Source organism: Rattus norvegicus, chromosome 8, assembly GCF_036323735.1.
Source record: "Rattus norvegicus strain BN/NHsdMcwi chromosome 8, GRCr8, whole genome shotgun sequence".
Classification (NCBI taxonomy): domain Eukaryota; kingdom Metazoa; phylum Chordata; class Mammalia; order Rodentia; family Muridae; genus Rattus; species Rattus norvegicus.
In genome coordinates, this window is record NC_086026.1 from 128884286 (window position 1) to 128906065 (window position 21780).

The following is a 21780-nucleotide window of genomic DNA, read 5'->3' on the forward strand; positions in this document are numbered from 1 at the left end:
AAATGTGTAAAGTGTAATTTTAAAAAAGTTTAAAACTTTTTCTTGGAGCTAAGGTTGGGTTTTATATAATTACCTATTAAATACAAATAGAAACCAAAGATTGCTCTAATCCCCATTAGTTTTCCCGAGACTGCCCTTACAAGCCTTCCTGCATCAGTCATAATTCTTTTCCTCAGCTTTTGGAGGTGGCCGCTCACCATGATGCAGCCCTGTCCAGGTGGGCCACAAATAACTTGTGGAGTAATTATTTTGCTGATACAATTACACAGGACCCTCAGTTAGTGATGACCAAGAGAGGGCGGGTGTTTGCTCCTAAGACACCTTTGTTCTCTATTGTGCTGGGAGTGAGGTAGTTAATTAAATATTTGAATAGGAAAGATAAGAGACAAAGATTTCACAGACCACAGTGACAAAACTGTTTAGAAAGGGCAGCCTCCCTTTCCAAAGCACACGGTCGCTAAAATTAAACCCAATATGTCTGATTCCTACAAAGGACAGATTGGTCTAACTTTTAACTGTTATTAATTTTTTTCCTTCCCTCTCTGGCCTCTCAACTGCTTTGTCAAGTTGGGGGTGAGGGTGAGCAGAGGCCTGTAGCAGGTGCAGGTGCAGGTGCAGGTGCAGGTGCAGGTGCAGGTGCAGGTGCAGGTGCAGGTGCAGGTGCAGGTGCAGGTGCAGGTGCAGGTGCAGGTGCCAAGCCCTGGCCCTGCCCTTGTCAGGATTCCCTTATTAGAGACAGGATTCCAAGGGGAATGTCCTGAGGTCACATCGACTGAACAGAGCAGAGTAACAGTAGGAGGAGAAGGGACGATCACTGTCCTCGAGCCACGGAACTTGTCTTTTTGTTTGCATGGATCCGGAGTACAGATCCTGGCAGACATGAGGGTCACTAAATATTAATTCTACTAAGCTTGCACTCCTGGCTTCTTTCTTAGTGGCCCAGTGGGTCTAATTTTAATGATTGTGTGCGTGTGTGTGCATGCCAGTGCGTGTGTGTGTGTGTGTGTGTGTGTGTGTGTGTGTGTGTGCACCATGTTGCATGTGTGGAGGTTAGAAGACAACTCCAATTGCTAACCAGATTCTGACATTCTAGGATAATTGTTACAGAGGCCGAGAGAGCTTAGGGTGTGCTGTGGTCTGCCCATTGTGTAGTCATAATTCACTCTCAGGGATGTAACCCTGCTGGCCCCTCTGCCTCCTGCATCTGCCTCCAGGGCCTCCGATTCCACCTTCCCACACTCCCCTTGTTTTCCTCCTCTGAGTACCCCAGACACTCACTTCTGGATTTTGGAAGTACTAAAACATGTCTTCTTTTCTCTTTATCTACTATCCAAATTAGTCTTAGTTTCCTGGGGGAGCAGGGACCTCTCTCCATGGTGGAGGGAGCCTCCATTTGTCTCCTACCCCTCTCTCTACATCTGTGTTCCAGGTGGAAAATGCTTTTGCTTCTTGTTTACCTCCTCTTCATAGAAACCAGATCTTGCTGGTCCTCACTTGGAGGTAACCTCGGGTTCTGAAGAGCTTTGAGAATCACTGTCCATGAGCAGGTGATATTTTATTTAATATTTCTTTCTCCATCTTTCCGGTGTATGCACATGGTATGTAAGAAGTACGTGCTTTTGCATGTGTGCAGGTATGCGTGTATACCCGTGTGCATGCACACGTGGAGGCCCAACGTGGATGTAAGCAGCATCTCCCAGCTTTCCCCTGCTTTGTTCTTTGAGGAGGGGTCTCTCGGTAAACCAAGAGCCCTCTGATGTGGATACTCCAGTAGCCATCTTGCTCTGGGGGATCCCCTATCTCCACCTCCCGAGACTTGAATTTCAGCCTGGACACCCCAGCCACCCCGTCTTTTACAAGGGTCCAAGGGACCCAAGCCCCTATCCTCAAGCTCACTCAGCCTTAACCCTACTGGTACTGTCCTCTCACTCTGAAAAGAGACATTTTATTTCCCATGGGAACTTCAAAATACATGAGAATTCAGGCCATCTGATGTTTAAGAACTCAGTGTGAACATTCGGTGTGCACACTGAGTTGTAACATTGGCAGGAGAGCGTTTTCCTCCGGCGTTTCTGTGCATTTCTAGCTATCCACCGAGCATTTCCTGTATGCCCAGGCTCTGTCCAGAGTGCTCGGAAACATCAATGAGCAAGGCAAAGCTATGGCTTACCTTCTAGTGGTGGTGAATTAGGAGACACAGCCACTCAAGCCATCCCTGTGGCCCCAGTCCTTGGAGGATCGGGAATTCAAGACCAGCTTTGGCGTCATAGTGCTGGGGATAGCCTGGGCTACACAAAACCTTGTCACAACCTTGAGCATCCCAGAGTAAGAAAAATGACAGTGTCTTACAAAATGACAGGTGGCACGGAATAAGAACACAAAGCAACCTAGAGGTTGTTAGAACCAAGGGACAGTAGGTCTGTCTGTCTGCCTCTCTGCCATCTGTGATGCCACATTCTGCCATTCAACTGCCTGCTTGTTGCTGAACCTCAGTGAATAAGATCACAAATAAATTATAGCACAGGGTTGGAGGGTGGCCAGGAAGGAGACACCACACATGTGTGTGTATACTCACCTATTTCCACACATATATATATATATATATATATATATATATATACACATGTTCACATACATATGCATACTCACACACATTTCCACACATATTCACACATGTACATACACACATGCATACTCATATGCACACACATGCATAAACACATGCTTACACGCAATCACATATACACATGTATACATATCCACACATGTGCATTCATACACACATACACATGTACACACATACATACTCACACACATATACACACATATGTAAACACATACATACTCACACATGCATACTCACATATGTAAACACACGCATACTCACATATGCACACATGCACACACATGCATAAACACACTCACACATGCTTACACACGATCACATATACACATGTATACATATCCACACACGTGCACACATACACGCATACACATACACACACACATATGCAAGACTCCTGACTAAATTTCTGGGAACATTGTTAAATTAACTTTTAACCCTGAGCACAGATGTGGCTGACTCAGCTCTATGGCTTTCACCAGCTCTGGACTCAGAGAAGCATTGTAATATGATTAACTTGTGGAGGTTATGAACCGAGTCTGGGCTTTTATTACAGGCAGCCACTTCCTTACAGCAAGAAAGATTCTAAGAGTCATAAATCAGCATCCTGTAAAGGATCATTGATGAGATCGCCCTGTTCTCAGCAGCATCTCGCAGCAGCAGCAGCAGCAGCAGCAGCAGCAGCAGCAGCAGCAGCAGCAGCAGCACCCAGGACTGGACACTGCCCGCCTCAGTGATTGACAAGCTTCTGTGATTATTTCTGCTTGACTGTTGCGGAATCGATGCTGCTTAGAGAAGCAGCAATGCCTTTAAAAGCCGTTATGTCGTAGGAAACAATAGCTACATAATAAAATAGTCAATGTTCTGAAAACCACCGTGCAGAAAAGTACTATACTTACCAGAAACGGTCATTATTTTCTCCACGTTTCTATTTCTGTTTGCTCCATCACCTCAGGATACACAAGTTGCTCACTTGTTTGTCGTTTGAGTCAGCGTTTCATACGACCTCAAATTTCCTGTGTAGTCGAGCCTGGCCTTGAACTCCTGATGGTCCTCCTGTCTATATCTGCCTAGGACAGTAATTGTAGGCGTGTGCACCACGCCTGGCTACATCTTCTACTTAGTTGCTATTAAAGACCAGAAATTCTGAAGGAGTTTTTCACTGCTGTGACAAAATACTTGATACGAACACTTACAAGCCTGTGCTTGGCTGGCTCTGTTGGCTGGCTCTGACGCAAGGTAGGAAGTAAGATGGCTGCTGCAGAGCTGTTCGGTGGAAGTGACTGGTGAGGGGTACGGATAAGACAAGATGGTGCTCCAGAACGCGTCACCGAAGATGGACTCCCACCAATGGGTAGCTCATGGATGACGTCGGAGCCATCATGATTCAGTTGATCACTCTCTAACATAACTGTCCTGGGTCCAAGCCTTCCTCATATGAACCTTTTCGGGGAGCGGGGGTGGGGGGCGGTTTACATCAAAGCATAGGAAGCTCCTAGTCTTTCCTACTGCAGCCCAACTTGGACTGTACACTTCCGTTTGCTGCCTCTAGGTGGGGCTATTGACAGAGAGCCCGGCGTGGTTTGAGTGAAGGGGTGTTTCTTGCTAACTGGAAGCCCAAGTTAGTGCACACCGTGGGGGATCCCCGTGCTGAAGGCAGAATTGTAACTGCTTGCGCTTCTGTGCACAGACATGGAGCTGAGAATCTCGGTTTAGAAGTGTGGGTCTAAGAACTTCCACCCATACTGCTGGCGTTAGGTAACTTCCTGTTCCAATTGCAAATATCTAGGTGTTTATTTAATTTTCAGTTGTGTGGATGCATGTGTGTTCGTGTTAAACCCAGCTTTGGTAAAAGTATTTTATCAACAACGGACATGTAACTTTACTGCTCTTCTGAAGTACTGTTTTGTTCTCAAGGTTCCCTCTTAGGGAGGGAAGGAGGGAAGGAGGAAAGGAGGGGAGGAGGGATGACACTAGAGCCCTCCCACACTTCCTTTTCTGAGCTTGCGCCTCCTCTCCTGTTGGTGAGGGTGAATACCTACCGGCTCGCAACTGCCTCTCACAGAGAATTACTCTGTAAGTCACCACACACGTTGAGGATATGCCCGCAGCGGAGCTCAGGGCAGCCCACCATTGATGGATGGTTATAATGGGTAGCCCATTGCCTCAAGGTGGGGCAGCTTTAAGTGTAATCAATTCAAGCTTCACAACTCCCCACGGGCTTAGAGGAATTGGACTCAATCCTGGACAGCTTCTTTTTTGTAGTCCCCTCCTCCTCCCATCTCTCCTTTGGGTATCTCAATTAATAAGTCACACACCCCCGAATTCCTATCCTAGGCTCCGTATCTGAGGAGCCCTGGCTAAAACAGGCTATGTTTGAAAAGGCAATGAACTGGGATGGAGGCTGAATAGGAGTTCAAGGAGGTGTTTGTCTGCGTGAGGGAGGTTCCATGGTTGCATTTCTGCAAAGAAAACAGAGCACGCTACCTTTTGGAGTAAGCCTAAAAGTAAACCTAAAACTCATGCATATTTTTTTCTCAGAGTGATAATATAATACTCGTATAATGTTTCAGTGAGAACTGACTTAATGATCTAGCCTCATTAAAAAGTAGATTTATGTCTGGAAAAAATCCACAATGGGATGTCATGTCGAGGTTACATAACGCCCAATTCTGCACTGAGATCAGCAGGATAGTGGAGAGAGGAGGTTCCAGCAGGGCTTCTCCAGCAGTCAGGCGGGCAGCCTGCCCGGGGACAACAAGTCACATGCCTGATGGCATAATGAACTCTCAGGTTTTCCTGTGTTTAAAGGACAAAAAGGATATTTACTATTTAAAAATGACTGCATGTACGTGTGTATATATATCTGTATGTATGTATGTATGTATGTATGTATGTATGTATGTATATATGTATGTGTATGAGTGTTTTGCCTGTATATCTGTGCACCAAATGTGTGCCTTGTACCCATGGAGACCAGAAGAGGGCATCATTCCCATGGGACTAGAATGACAGTTGGTTGTGAGTCACCATATAGGTACCAGGAACGATCAGTCAGTTCTCTTAACTGTGGATCCATCTCTCCAGCCCCCAATGTACTATTTATAGCAGCCAAATATAGCTACGGTAACATAGTATAACACCATATCACATCTGGGTATTTTTGTTCACAACCCAGATTCTATGTGTGGGTTGATGTGGAGGTCAGAGGACAATCTCGAGCGTTGTTCCTTGAGTGTCTTCTACTTTCTTCCTGAGACAGGGTTTCTTATGGGCCTGGAACTTTTCCAGGTAGGCCAGGCCTATGACCAGGGATCCCAAGGGAGTCTCCTGGCTCTGCCTTATCATCGCTGTAAGATCCTGGCTTTTTCACATGGGTTTTGGGATTACACAGAAGCAAGGCAAACGCTTTACTCACTGAACCATCTCCTTAGCCCACAGGAATTTTCATGTCGCTGGAATAAGCCAGAGGGGACACTGGCTGCATTGTAAGTTAAGTCTGGTTTGTGTTCTGAAAGAGACTGTGGCGTCTCTGTCCAAAATCATTTATGTCATCTAGGCTCCTACCAGTGTGTAGGTGACGTGGTTTCTCTGCCTTTTGTCACCATTTGCTGTTGTCACTGTTTTCTACCCCAACTTTGATAGTTCTGTCTCAGTGTCTCAATGTAGTCCCACTGTGCATTTCTCTAGAGGCCAAAGATATTGAGCATCTCCCGGTGCCTGTTTGTCAGTTGGGTATATTCCTTGTCGATTTATTGCTTCATATTCTGTGTGTGTGTGTGTGTGTGTGTGTGTGTGTGTGTGTGTGTGTGTGTTAATTTTCAATTGTCCTCTTAGTAGGATTATTCATAGACCAGGCCTTTAAAGTACCATGAGATTTATTATTTTTTTAAATTCTCACAAGGTTCACTCAACAAATGCTGACTGACTATGTGCAACTTAACAGGATAGTGCTGTAGATGCCCTGTGGTAGTCAAAGATTTGCCATAGCTCTGACTTCAGTGCCACGCCAGTCAGTGAGGGTCCCAGAGAATACTTACTAGTTAAAAGCCATGTGTGAGTGCTAAATGGGACAAAAGAGGCAGAATTATGCTCTTGGCTGATAAAGAGGTAGTAGATGAAGGCTCTAATTTGCCATTCTAATTTGGCTAGGAAATGCCAAAAGTAGCATAGTAACATTATTTATAAATTTACTTTCTCCGGGTTACAAATGATAATTTTCCATAACTAACATATGCTAAATCTTGTTACACACAAAACAATGTCATAGACATTGTATCAATTACTTGAAAAATTTCCAGGGCAGCAGAGAAGATTACACAGTGTTCTATATTTGGAGAACCTAGGATTTGGCTAGGTTAAAGAACATGTCCCAGGTCGCACTCCAGGAGGGGATGAGCTCAGACCAGCACACTAGTCTCGTGATTGATGCTCTTTTAATTCTACCCAGAACCTCCCGGGACACATCCTTCTCCAGCCAGTACAAATGCATCAATCTTCAAAAAAAAAAATGGATTGTCTGAGTTCCGTTTTAAAGGAAGATGGGGTACAAATGCCAAACAGCTCTTCTTCACGGAGGAAGAATTCCTTAAGATGGTGCAGAAAACGGGGGGCCCATTCTTCTCTGATCTCCTTTGAGTCATGAGAGGCAAAGAGGGGGTAGGTTTTTTTTTTTTTTTAATTAAGGCTTAGAACTTTTCTTATTTGTGTGTTTGTATATATGCATGCCACATGTATAGAGATACCCACAACAGTCAGAAGAGGGTGCTATATCCCTGAGAACTGGAGTTACAAATGGTTGTGAGCCACCTGGTGGAATTGCTGGAGACAAAACTCAGGTCCTCAGTGAGAGCAGCGGGTGCTTTTGAACTCTCTCTCATCCCTGGAGGGAATGAATCTTACTTGAGTTTGGCAGAATGTTGCTGAATGACAGCTCTGGGTGGAAGGAGCACAGAAGTCACAGTTTAGGACATTTTCTTCCCCGTGCTCCAGGACACCCAAGTCATCTTCAAGATGCCGAACCTTTCAGACAACACATTTTAAAAAATCAGTATTATCTCTGGTGAGGAAGCAAAGCAGGTCTCTTTACACACCTGAGGTTTGAGTGCTTTACTTTTTACTTGGGATCTTGCTAAAATCCTTTAACAATTCTGCCTGTCTCTCAAAATCCTTAGGTAGGGGATAAGACTTAGATCCTGAGAGTCACGTGGGGCAGTTACATGCCAAGTCAGCTTTGCAAAGACTGGCACCATGTCAAACAACCTTGGAGTCCAGCCCCCACTGTTGGGAAGCAGCCCCGTGACAGTTACATTCACAAAACTACCTTGTGGGTTTGGGATTCAGCTGTGGAAGCCAAGATCTTCACTGGGTCTGGGTGAATCTCTCTATCTCTTCTCGGCATGCACCCAAAGGAGTCTATATTCTACCTCAGAAACTACCATCCATCCACCCACACTCCTTGCCACTCTGTTCACAACAGCAAGGAGATGGAGCTGACTTACCTGTCCATCAACAGATGCATGGGTAGTAAAAATGTGGTGTGAAAACACCAGGGGTTCCTCTATTCATCAATAAAGAAAATGGAATTATGAAAACCATGGGAAAATGGATGGCACTGGAAAATATTATGTGAGGCGGAGATATTAACCAGGGCGGAGAAAGAGAAATGACATATATTATCTCTCATATGCGAATCCTAGATTCTAGAATGAGAGAGAGAGAGAGCATGCGCATGTGCACGTGTGTGAATTTATATGTGTGTGAGTCTGTGAATGTGTGTATGAGTGTGTGAATATGTGCGCATGTGTGGAAGTGTGTGTAAATATGCGAGTGAGAGTATGTGTGTATGTGGGTTCATGAATATGTATGTGTGTGAGTGTGAATATGTGTTTATGTCTGTAAATTGTATGTGTGTATATGTGAGTCTGTGTGAATGTGTGTGTGTGTGTTCCCAGAGGTCAGAGAATTAGCAAAGGGCCCCTGAGAGGTAAAGTGGCTCCCTGTTGGCCAGTAAGGGGGTGTGGCTCCCAGCAAGGTGCAAGAGGTAAACGTTGGCTGTTTTCACCACCCTGTTCATTCATCTTCTTGGCTTACTCACTGTCGGAATACCCCAGTCTTGGGTCCTTGAGTGGTAAAGGGTGCCTGATGACCTAACATTTAATCTCTGGGACTCTCATGCTGTAAGAAGAGAACCAACTCTCAAACGTTGTCCAGGAACTCCCTGTCTTTGTTAGGGTTTCTGGAAGAGACACCATGCCCATGGGAACTCTTATAAAGGAAAACATTTAACTAGGGGTGGCTTACAGGTCTAATCAGGGGTTTAGTCCATTATTGCAGTGACAGCAAGCATGGCAGTGAGCAGGCAGACATGGTGTGGGACAAGTAGTTGAGACTTCCACATCTGAATCTGAAGGCAGCAGGAAGAGAGAGTGACGTTGGGCCTGGCTTGGGCTTTGGAAACCTTAACGTTCACTCCCAGTGACACTTCCTCCTACAAGGGCACACCTACTTCATGGTCACACCTCCTAATAGTGCCACTCCCTGTGAGCCCATGGGGGTCACTTTCATTCAAAACCACACCTCCACCTGCATGCTTTGGCATCTGAATACCCATGAACACATACAATAAATATTTAATAACCATTGCAGCCTTTACAGTGCTTAGAGACTGTATTTGTTGAAGAAGGATGTAGGTGTTTTATTTTTGTTTTATGAGTGTTTTGCCTGTATGTAGATCTGTCTGCTATTTGCATGCCTACATGTGGTCGGAAGAGGGCTTCTGATTCCCTGGAGGTGGAGTTACAGTTGGTTGTGATCTGACATGTGGGTGCTGGGAATCAAACTCTGGTCCTCTGAAAGAGCAGGTCATGCTATTTAACCCATGATCCATCTCTCCAGGCCAGGGCAGGAGGATTTTGCTGGGTGATGTAACATCCACTCTGGGAAACAGAAGATTGATCTCATTCCTGGAATCTTGTAATTCCAGCCTAGGGAATGGTGCTGCCCACAGCTGACAGGTCTTCCCATTTCAGTTAACATCATCAAGATAATCCTGGGGTGGACTGCCCAGAGGATTACCTCACAGGTGATTCTAGATCTTCTCAAGTTGACAGTTGAGATTAATCATCACAATCGTGATTACGCAGATTTTCCCCAGTGAGAGCACATTTTGGTAGTGCTCAGTGACAGGAGCTGAGACACCGGGAGACAAGGGTAGGAGGGAGTCTTTTGAACCGTTGAATGTTGGACTGTGTGGACACTAACTGGGCTTACACAAATAGATTTAGAACGGAAAATAAGTAAAACGCATACAAAATAAGCTTTCTTTCACTTTAGCAGTTTAAAAATCCCTCGAGGGAGGAAACTGGTTCTTCAGAGAAACCAATTTTTCCACTCTCGCAGCTCCGCAAAGGCGCCCTTCCCATCTACCCTGCATGCATTTACATAGGGCACGACCTCAGCGCATTGACCTATGAGATTTGGAACTGAGATTCAGACCTGGGATTTTTAAATCACCGCTGTAGTGCTATAGAAGCTTTATTCCTGGAGTCGCTGCGGCCAGGCAGTTGACACTGACCGAGGTGTTTCCCCAGTCAACACTGCTGAGGCTGAAGTAGTTGATCTCTCAATATCAGGGCCCTAGGCTTGCTGGCTGTGGCAGTGCAGCTGGAGATTGCAGGACAATCTCAACTCCTAGTCGTCTAGGACCATGGACTGCAGGCACGCGCTCCAGTGTACTCTTCATTGGCAGCAGTCGAGAGCTCACTATCCGAGCAGTGCAGCGGCTATGGGTGCACAGGCGGGATTAGAAGCCCCTGAGCCAAGCGCGAGGTAGTCAGTATGTGTTGAATGAGCGAGCTAGCTCATTAAATTCCCTGGAGAAAAACGGAGTCCAGACCCGAATCAACAGTGTCTTAAAAATACCTTGGGGGGGGGTGGGGGAGCGAAGTGTAAGGAGATGCAGGCGCACCAACATCTTTGGTGAGGCTGGAGCCAGCAGATCACGCTGTTCCTAGGACTAGGAAGGCCCAGGTTGCGGTGACCCATCCCTCAAGCAGGCAGGTCTCCAAGGATGCAAAGCCAGACTTCAGCACTAGGGATGACCCGAAGTTAGGTCTGGTTGATTGGGGGTGCTCACGATCGCGACCCCCGCACCGCACTGCGCCGCAGCCCGCAGCGCCCCGGGTGCGCGCAGCCCCAGCCCCGCCTCTTCCCTATGCGCCCCGCCCCTCCCGGCGCGTGCCACCCGCGCACCCGGGGAGCTCGCGAGGAACCCGCGGGGTAGGCGGCCGGTGTCCCGGCGCAGGCGCGCTGGTGTCGCCGCCGCTCCCGCCAGCCGCCCCGCACGCGCCCCCGCCCCGCCTCCGCACGCGCCGCCGCCCCGGGCGCCTGTGATTGGCGGTCAGCGGGGCCCGCAGGTGGCGGCGGCCGCAGCGGCTGGGGCTTGCGCTGGCTGGCAGCCTGGAGCGGGCGCCTCCCTCGCCGCGGCGCGCCCTCGTCCTGCCCGCGCTGCCCGGCTCCCGCTGTGACTGCGGCCCCAGCTCCGGCGCACCGGCGATCCGCAGCCTCGGGATCGCGCGCTGGACGCAGGCTGCGGCAGGTGACCCGGGGCCATCCGAGGCGCGGTGACTCTAAGCCTGGCCGCCATCCATGAGCCCCGCCGCGGACCCACTCCAGGCCGGCCACCCCGGGTGAGTCCTCGAGTCCTCTTCTCCGCACCCGCAGCTCGATGCCACGCTCCCCTGCCACGTTGCGGCAACTTTTGGGGTGGGTGTCTGAAGATGTCGTGCGCGCGGTTCCCCGCACCTGGTGAGCGTCCCGAGCCAGGGCTGCGGGACATGGCCAGCCTGACTCTGCGGAGGGGACTGTGGGGACTTGGACTTAGCCCCGACAAAGTCAGATCCGCCCCTTTCCGTGGCTGCGTGGGCGGGAGCTGACCCCTGCGTTTCCCCGATGGCCACGTAGCGCTCGGGCTGCGGTGCGCCGCGCACCTTGCTAAGGGATTCGCGCACCGGGCGCCACAAACCACCCGGTGCGCACCCGGCAGCCGGCCAGCACGGTCCACATGACTCTTTTAGACTCTTAATGTTTGTAAAATGGGGCTAATTAGGGACTCGCCGAAGGTCACGGCCGGGGCACAGCGTTAACCCCCAAGGCAGACTGCGTCTGGGCACAGCCCGGGGCTGCAAGAAGAGGAGAGGTGAGCTGGTGAGGCACTGGGCGGGGTGTCGCTTCATCCGGCTCTTTCTCATTTCCTCCTATCTACAAAGACACCAGACTTGTTGAGATCTCGAGCTCATCCACAGGGTCTCCATAGAGGTTTTAGGGGGTAAGGTCTGGCTATCTTCCGTGTGAGCGTGCTGTGGGGCGTTTGTATGGTGAGAACCCTCACTGTTGCGGCATAAGAGGCTCCATCCTCTTCTAGTCACTTAATTGATGTTTCTGCAGAGTGTGGAGTCGAGGACTCTGCTAAGCGCCAGTGCTTACATAGGTTATGTTTGGCTTCTGGTCTCCCAAATAAACCTTGTCCTGAGGATGTGTGTCCCAGCCGCTCTTCCAGGACACAGCGAAGGTCTGGGAAGGGAGCTGGCACGCTTTCTCTAAGGATCTTTACCATCCGCTCCTAGAAATTCCTTGAAAATGGACTACATTTCTGTCCGCCCCACCCCCTACCCTAGAATATACGTTTCGTTTATTATCTTGAGACTTCCCCAGGGAGAGAGGGAGGCCTGCACCAGGTGTTGTCCATGAGCTTGAGCCTGGGAGAGGGTTGTTCCCTCTGTCTTGCTGTTACCCCGTTCCCACACATCCTTCTCACCCTCTGACCTCCAGCCACAGCTTTGACACTCAGCAGTGGCACAGTTACTCATAGTCCTGGGATAATCGATAAGCGGGTTTGTTTGTTTGTTGTTTTTTGTTTTTGCGCTCTTGGGGCTCCCAGGGTACGATATGAAAAAGCACTGGGGTTGTGGTACCAGGTAGAGGGGAGATGTTGCAAGAGATCTTGCGGGAGGAGTGGTATGTAAATGTGGTGATTTCAAGGATTTGACAACAACATCAGGACCCTGTTTGCAGATCTAAATACCTTTTTTTCTAGAGATACTTAGTTCCTTTAAAGCTTTGGAGACAGCTTTCCGTCCTCAGGTTGGCATCCGTGGCCTGGATGTGGGTAGCTGTGTTTTCCTGGTCTTTCCACCGCCTATGGAGAGGGTGCCTCTGCACCAGAAGTCTTTAGCTGGGGACTCTGGAGGTATAAGGGGAATTTGCCATTCCCCCTCCCCCCTCCCCTCCCCCCTCCCCCGTGTCGTGTATGGCTGTGTCTGGGCATGGGTATATATAGTCAAGCATGTATCTGTGGAGACGTTATCTGCGGCAGGAGGCTTTTTGAGATCTGGATTTTATCTCTCTGTGTGGGAGAGGGAAGGATGGAATTCACTCACGTTTGGGAAAATGAACTGCTAGCCACATCTGGTAATTTAAGCTAGCATTCTTATAGATCATGTCCGGGGCGAGGTGGAGTGGTGGTCAGGTGGGGGAGTGGGGTAAGAAAACATGACTGTGGCTTGGTATTCAGATTAATTTGATTCTCTCTAGCCAAACTGCCTCATAGAAACAGTAGCGCCCTCCTCTGCCTCCTCCATTTTTGCCTGCTTAGTTCTGACTGTGCTTAAAATGACCTTAGCTCGGAATTCATCAGCCCTCGGTCAATTTCAACACATTATTGAAGTATAATTACAAAAAGTTTTATGGCTCGAAAGTGTATTTAGGGCTGGAGAGACAAGTCAGCAGTTAAGACCACCGGCCACTCTTGCAGGGGACCTGGGTTCGGTTCTCAGCGCCTGTGTGTTGGCTCATAACCATCTGTAACTCCGGTTCCAAGGGATCTGACATCCTGTTTTGACCTCGGCAGGCCTAGAACACTCATGGTACACATATATACGCCCAGGCATGTATACGCAGATAAAATAAAATAAGTAAATATTTAAAGTGTCTGTTTGATGGATTTTAATAGACGGGCCACACCTGTGTATCCGGTGCCCGGATTAAGAACACAAAGCTTCATGGTTTCCTGTAGCTCACAAGAGGCAGCAACCCCACCTTGTTTGGTTTGGCCAGGCAACATCTATTTCATCTTTATCACATCCTTTGCCTATCAAACTGAAATGAGTCCTTCACAGTTCCATTTTCTTTGTCCTTTAAGACAATGTCTTACCTATAGTTCAGGGGTTCTGGGACTTTCTATATGGTCCAGGCTGAACTCAAACATATGGTGTTACCCCTGCCTCAGACTCTGGAGTACTGGGATTAGTGGTGGGAACCATGTCTGGCTTGATTTCTTTTTTTAACCTTCCTTTTTAATGAGCTCAAACCAAGAGTCATTTTTCTACAGCAGACAAGTAAGAGGAAAACTCTGATCTTAGGATCTGGGTTGGCTGTGCCACCATCCAAGGATGATGACTGCTCTTTGATGGGGTGATAAACAGACCCCAGGTATAGCAGACATTGATCAGTGGAGTTCAGTTTACCACCTGAATTTCTCTTCCACTGGGTACGTTTGAATGGTGCACATCTTAAATGGGGTACTACGAATGAAAAAAAAAATGAATGACTTAATTTTTAATTCCTCCAAGTTAAAAGTCTGATGAGAATTAGAACATTTCAACTCATTTATGACCTGTTGGGGCTGTTGCCACATAGTACCCCACAGTGCCACTGACGCATAGTGGCAAAACATGTTGGCTGGAGAACTCAGACACCCACTGTCATGACAAGGATAAAATCCAACATCCCAGGATCTCCAGAAAGTTCTTATAAATACTGTTTTCTGCTCTCTGATTAGAAGGCCCTTTTTGGTCCCTATTGCTTGGTCCATGGATAGAATCCACACAGAGTTTGGGGGCTGTTTGTGAGTTTGGGCTAATGCTGTCTTTTCCTTAGCCCTGTGGGACTATGGTGGCCCATTCTAGAGGTGTTAGAGAAAGCTTGGTTAGGTATTTGTGCTATATCTCACCCTAGAATCCCCCAAAGGTTTGAAGGTTCTCTTTCTTGAGGCCAGTGGCTTCTTTCATAGAGCACTATCCAGGGCGAATTTTAAAGAATGAATGGGTTACTGGGATAAGTTCCCTCAGTATCTTTCAGGGAGAGTTCAAGTCAGAAGGAGGAGGAGGTGAGGTTGCCGGATCTGGCATGGAGCAGGTTAAGTGAGCCTGCCCCATGTCTTTGCCCACGTCGGTGTGTGTTGTCAAATCATCGGATGCTGTCTGGAGTGCTGCGTTCTTCTGGTGACTGTATTCTTTCTCACCGCTGTGACAAAACTCCTTATGAAAGCAATCAAGGAAGGATTTATTATGCTCACAGTCCAAGGATGCTGTCTGTCAAGACTGGGTAGGTGTGACTGCAGGACCATGCATGTAAGGTTGCATCCACAGTCAGGAAGTGGTGCTGGTGCTCAACCATTTTTTCTCTTGGGACCCCAGTCCATGGTACAGGGCCACCCACATTCAGGGTGGCTCTTCCTTCTTCAGTTAAACTTCTCTAGACGCACCCTCGGCAGACAGGCCAGCCATGCGTCTTCTGTGGTTCCAAATGAGGTGCAGCTGACAGTGAAGATGTAGCAAGTGGGGGTGCTTGTCATCATCGAGAGAGGGGGCAGGGTTTGCGTGTGCTGGGTACTGAACAGCACCTCCCTCTTTCCAGGTATGAGGACATCCACCTTTCTAGTCACAGACGAATCAGAGCTCTTTCCGAGTTCGCACGCTATGTGAGTCAATGTGAGGGTCAAGGGCCAAGTTTCCAAGACAGCTTCCCCAGATGGCTGTGTCCTCCTAGAGGGCGGAGAGAGCTTCCTGCCCTTCTGTGTCTTCCTTGGCATCTGTTACTTGTATTTAGGAGCCAGAGAGAGAAAAACTCCTGGGAGTGGAGGGAGTTCAGACAGGGACGCTTGAGGACTTGGAGTTGAGACCAAGTGCGTGCCTATCAGTGGCCGCTCCCTCTTTACGTTAAACGTTGGTTGTCATGGAAGTCTGTCTTACCTGGTTCCGTGTTATTATTATTTTTTTAACCTCTAAACGTGTGTTGATGTTCATTGACCATTGTAGATTTATTAGTTAGTTTTAATGCTGTGATAAAACACCATTACCAAAAGCCATTTATGGGGCAAGGAGTTTATTTTGGCTTAATGTTCCAGAAAGGGAGTGAGTCTTGAATGCTGGGGGGAGGATTGATCATATTTCATCATACCGGGAGCCGAGCGAGTGAAGAAGAAGTAGGGCCAGGCTCTAAACCTTCGAGCCCATCTCCAAGGACCTCCTTCCTTTAGGATCCATGCTCTAAAGACTCCACACCCTTCCCAAACAGCGCCACCAACTGGGGACCAAGGGTTCAAATACTCAGCCTTCAGGTGACAATTGTAATTCAAACCACCACAGTAGTTTTGTTGATTCTTATTGAACAGCAACAATGTATGATGTTGTATATGTATGTATGTATGATGTATGTATGATGTATGTATGTATGATGCATGTTTGCATGCCTGCTCATACCAAGCATGTGTGTAGAAGTCAGAGGACAGCCTTCGGCGTTGGTCTTCACACTCCACCGTGGCTGAAGCAGAGTCTTTTGACGTGTACAGCTGCATTGGACAGGCTAGCTGGCACATGACCTTGTGGGTGCTGCTCACCTCCACTACCTGACTGCAGCTCAGCAGGGGGTCACAGATGTTTGCTGTGGTGTCTGTCTCTTTAGATGGCTCCTGGGGATTTGAGCTCAGGTCTTTGTGATCCATCTTTAGTTCACCTGGGTTTTGACGTCACCCACTGTCAGGCAGTAAGAGGTCTCTACCGTTTGCAGTAAATGCCCTTGGTAAATCTTGTGGTCATGTATGAGTGTCTAGTGTCTCCGTCCCCAGACTCAATAGTATGTGACCAACCTCTCCCTGAGGTGTTTCGTCCAGTGGGGTTTGTAGATTATAATCCCAGGCCTTTGTGACACTCCTCTTCCTACCACATCATGTTGGGAGTTCCTATGTCCTCCTGTCTTCAACTGTGACAGGTATAGGTTGGATTAATCTTAGGGACTGCCCTCAAAGCTCTGACACCTTATATTCCCCTGGAAGATTATCTTATTTTCTCTCTACCTTCTGTCCTTTCTCTCTACAGGGACTTTCACCTCTGAACCATATGTTCTGGTTCACTCACTCTCAGACTCCTCTTCTGGGCCCAGATCAGACTAATAATGGTAATTTAATAATAACAGTGACAGAGACGATAGAATGCTTTGTCTATCACCTGCGACCTCAGAGACACTTGCAGTCATTCTAAGAAGGTCTCTCCCTCCCATAGCTGATCCCACTTGGCCGGCAATACCAGAATTGGCTCAACTGGTGTCTGCCCTAGGACACAGCCTTTGTGGGAGTCCTCAGCCTGCAGAGTTCTGCAGTGAGGCTCCTCTGACGTTTATATTTCTGTGTCATCTGAGGCAGAGGTCTGATGGCTTTCTGTAATGGAAACCATCTATCTTGTTATCACAGAATGAGTAATTTGTTATTTTCTCATTTATCTGTTGCTGTCTCAGCCAGATACTGATTTTGCTTCGATTTTCTTTTGGATCTGTCTCTTGACTCAGTTCTGTCCCATTTGTCTCATGATTCCTGGGTTAATACCATTTTACTTATTTACCAAAACCTTGGAGTAAATCATCCTGTCTAAGACTTTTTCTTCAAAGCTTGGATATACACTCCAGACCCTTTAGGCTTGAACATGAATTTTAGGATCTTCTGCCCCACCCCTACTCCACCCTCCCCACCTGCCCCACTTTCACCCTCATTCCCACCATGCCCCAGCCCCAAGTCCCCCCACCCCCCACCATAGTTTACATTGAATCTGTAGTTTACAGAAAGAACACTTTTCATCTTTTTCATCAGTTGGCCTGTCTTACTCATGGATGGGATCTCTCCACAGACTTTCCTTTTAGATGGTAATGAAGCTTTGTAACATTCTCCAGGAAGCTCTGAGGGACTTGTATAAGATGCTTTAGAGCTGTTTATATCATTTTAGAATTAACATCCGCATGGAGTTATAATTCACATTCGGCACAGTTTGCTGGGTTAACACTTATAATTCAGAGTTCGAAGTAAACCCAGGGCCCGCAGTAAGTAAACAGCCTCTCATACCCTCAGAACGTCCTCGTCACTTTCAGAAGAAAACATCTGCCCAGTTACAGCTCCCCTCCCCCCTCACCACATACAAAGCACCTGGGAACAGCAAACCTGCATCAGTTCCAGTCTGTGCCCTTGCCCATCCTCAGCGTACCTGGGAGCATCCGGCAATGCAATAAATGACACCTTGCTTCTGGCTTCTTTTACTTAGTTTTGGTTTGAGTTTTCCCATGTGGCAGAACCATTGGTTCCTGCCTTTGTGTGGTGTATTCTGTCCTGTGTGCCCACGGCACCTTAGTCAACCGTTCTCCAACCACTCTCTGGCTTTACTGTCCTTTCCAGTGGGATCTTTCTGCAGATTATTACATCCACCAATTGGTTATTGCCAATGCATAGCAGTCTGTCTGTGCGTTACTGGATCGTGGCTTGAAGGAACAGTCTGTCCTGGTGACAGGAGCTGAGGCAGCTGGTCACAGCACACGTGTAGTCAGGAAGCAGAGGGGGAAAGGTGTGGCTGCCCAGATCCCCTTTTTAAAAATCTATTCACTCTGGGCTGCACATGGGATGGTGCTGCCCACATTCAGATATTGGATCTCCCTGCCTCAGTTAACGCAGGCTAGGAACTCCCTCTCAGACACCCCAGATGTGAGTTTTTCTGGGTGGTGCTAAGTCTTGACAAGCTGACAGTGAAGACTAACCACCACACGTTGCATATTTCTTTCCTCGAATCTTTGTTGCTCAACAGACTTTTCTGAATATTTTTGTAGAAAGCCAAGCATGCCACAAATAATGTTGATATTGTTTCTTTTTGCTCTATAGTTATTTATAACATTTTTGAGCTTCCAGCATAATAGAGCAACAGTATTAACAGGGCCCAAGCTTGTGGCCCTGTCTTTGATCTACAGTGATGTGTTCAGAGATCTACAAAGGGTAAAGAGAATGCTTCGGAGCAGAGCCTTAGCATGCTATGAGATCTTTATATGAGCATTTGACTTTGTTTTAAAAATCAAACCTTCACTTGATTGTACCAGGTTCCTTCCTTAAACCTTTCTTAAGGTCCTAAAGTTGAATTAGATACTATTAATTAATTTTGATATTATATCCGGAGATTGTAGTATGAGAAATCACTTTTTTTTTTCAAGGATAGAATTATGTATTTCCTATTGCATTTGCTTTCTGGGAACCCCACCCACAGAGTGGCCTCCACTTTGAGAAAGGCACTTTCCCGCCCGTCCTGTGCCCACTGAGTTGCTTCTTCAACTGAATTAAGACTTTCAGGGGCACGTGTCCTTAATCCCAGCACTTGGGAGGCAGAGGCAGGCAGATCTCTGTGAGCTCAAGAGATGAGATTAGGAGGTAACTTTACAAGAGTTGATAAATTTGTAGCACTCTAAACAGTGTCTGACCCATTCCAAGGGGCGTTGCTTGATCAGGAGTCAGAAAGAGCAGGCTGGAGGCTGGACTGTCCAGATAGGATAGTTCTTAGGAGATGAGGGATTTGAGACTAAGACGATTTATTTTATTAATATAAGACACATGAGTCATAGGACTACAGGTGAGCAGAGAAGGGAGAAAATTAGAGCCTGTCCCAACTCAGCGGCTGCTTCTAAAAATGCTTCATTCTTTGTCCAGCAGTCTTTTGTTTTTGTCCAGATGGACGCAGGCTTGAAAAAGCTTCACTTTCAGACCCTCCTGGCTGGGAACCTGCCTACCCTAAGAGGCATCATCACATGGGAACGCCGACGAATGAGATGCCCACTTACGTTCTTGTCCCATTCTGTTCTTCTAAAAGTCTCAGGCACTTGCCTGCCTCAGCATTGGTTTTGGTGGCTAACCATCCCATGAGCACTTACCTGCCTGGGAGAATGGGTAGTGGTTTGTTAACTGGCCAGGCGCTTGGCAGAACCTTCCGTGGGGGCCGACTGTGAGTGAAGTGGAGCTGCACTCCAGGATCTGCTCCCTCAAGCTTCACCCTTCGTCCCCTGGCCCAGGGTATGGAGTCCAACACTGAACAATCGTTCTTTCCCTCATCTCTTCTTTTAGAATCCAGAGGACCTCGGTTGGGTTGACACCGACACAAAGGTGTCACACGGTAGGGTTTCTGCTCAGTTGCTGGCAGTAGGAAGACCAGAACAGAACAATACAGTTCGACAGTTAGGTAGACATGCAGGGGGGGTCGATGGTGTGGAGGTGGCCAGGTCTTTCACATAGACTCTGTACCTGCTTTGTACCTAAGAATGAATTCTTTACATTTCTATAAAGAGAGTCAAGAGTGCTTTATGAATTTAAATATTTGTGTAGATACCTCTCTCTCTCTCTCTCTCTCTCTCTCTCTCTCTCTCTCTGTGTGTGTGTGTGTGTGTGTGTGTGTGTGTGTGTGTGTAATAAGTGTCTCCCTCATTCTTTCTCTACTTCTGCTAGATCAGTGAACTCCAAGGATCTGCCTGTACCCACTTATCCAGTACATGGATTATACATGTGCCATCTTGTGTGTGTGTGTGTGTGTGTGTGTGTGTGTGTGTGTGTGTGTGTGTGTGTGTGTGTGTTTTGTCGTGGGTGCTGGGGAATCATGAAGTCAAGTCTATGTGATTATGTGGCAAATATTTTGCTCTCTGACCTATCTCTTGGCCCTCGTTTTTGTATTTTTACCGTAACTGTTCTTCTTCATATATGACTCCTATATGAGTTAGTTTGTGTGTATATTTGTACGCCACACCCACTGAAGACAAAATCCCTATGGAGTGCCACTTTGTGGCTCTCATCTACAATGTTCTGCCATTGAGGAGACAGACGTGTGTTCTCCGACTTCGATGAGCATAGACATGCTGGGGTCTGATAACTCAGTCTCATTGGGCAGACCTTTGTTAAACAATGCAGGGCGTGCAGGCTCGGAGAAGGACAGGTATCTGGAGGGCAGAAGAGACCTTGGCCTTGGGATTTACCATGGCTGTTTGTCAAAGTCCTTAAGCAGTGGCTCTTTCCTGGGTCTGAGCAGCTTGGATAGCTGTGTGCTCTTCTCAAACATTCTCTTTTCAGGGTTGTCTTGTAGGCTAGGAGCCTCGGGATCCGGAAGCTGAGATTGTGTTGGGAGAACGGGGAGGAAAAGTAATCAAAGGCTCTTTACTGTTCCTTTCTGAACACGGTCTGTGGTGGTTCATCTCCATTGTCAACTGGATGGAATTTAGAATAACCATGGAAACAAACTGAGCATACATGTGCAGTCATGAGAGAGTTGCTATATTATATTAGACACGCTTTAAATGAGGGTGGCGACATCCGTGGGCTGGCTCCTAGACTGAACCAAGAGACTTGAGGACCAGCATTCATCACTTCCTGCTTCTTGACTGCAGATGCCATGTGTCCTGGAGCTCCCGCTTCTGCCACTGCTTCTGGCTGTATTCCTTTAAACTTCTTTCCTTAGATTCTTTCTGGTCAGGTGGGTGGGTTACAGAGATAGAAAAGTAGCAAGTATGCAGCTAGATCTGCGCAAGCACCCTTCAGACTAAGTTTGTCTTGAACCACCCTGTCCAGTTTCATTCGGCCAGTGCTGTTTGCTTTCTTGTTACACGAGTGTGGTTCCATTGTTTTGTTTCCTTTGAAAAACAAGTTACTAATTGTATTAGCTACTTTTTAAAACTGCTGTGATAAAACACTATGTCCAGGGAAACTTAAAGAAGAAAGGGTTTGTTTGGGCTTATGGCTCCATCCCTGAGGAGGCACTGCGGCAGGAAGGCCTGGGGGCTGCCGTAGCAAGCTAAGAGCTCACATCTTGAACCACAAGCATGAAGCAGAGAGAAAATAAACTGGAAATGGAATGTGCCTTTCAACTTCCAAAGCCTCTTCCAGCAAGGCTATTCCCTCCTAAACATCGCCATCAAGTGAACTTCTGGTGTTCAAATACATGAGCCTATGGTGGGGCTTGGGCATTCTCATTCAAACCACCATACTAATCATGAGGAATTTTGATTACTGGAGTGATACAGGGCACAGCCTCTGTGGTTTA

The 21780-nt window shown here is 47.5% G+C and overlaps 1 protein-coding gene and 1 long non-coding RNA gene across 12 annotated transcripts in view; both read left to right on the top strand.

Moving 5' to 3' along the window:
* The first annotated feature begins 1181 nt into the window (after positions 1–1181).
* LOC102549350 (uncharacterized) lies at positions 1182–3494 on the top strand. 2 transcript variants are annotated; one of them, XR_001839580.3, is made up of 3 exons: positions 1182–1293; positions 1430–1547; positions 3180–3494. It is a non-coding gene; the product is annotated as an uncharacterized LOC102549350 (long non-coding RNA). The 2 variants fall into 2 exon arrangements; XR_005488725.2 differs by having other exon boundaries at positions 1201–1547.
* A 7591-nt stretch (positions 3495–11085) lies between these two features.
* Positions 11086–21780, top strand: part of Myrip (myosin VIIA and Rab interacting protein) — a 167050-nt gene continuing 156355 nt past the window's right edge. For 3 of the 10 annotated variants that reach the window (XM_039081681.2, XM_039081687.2, XM_039081688.2), the window contains exon 1: positions 11175–11313. The gene's annotated coding sequence lies outside the window, so the exon portion shown is untranslated. 10 annotated transcript variants of the gene reach the window in all.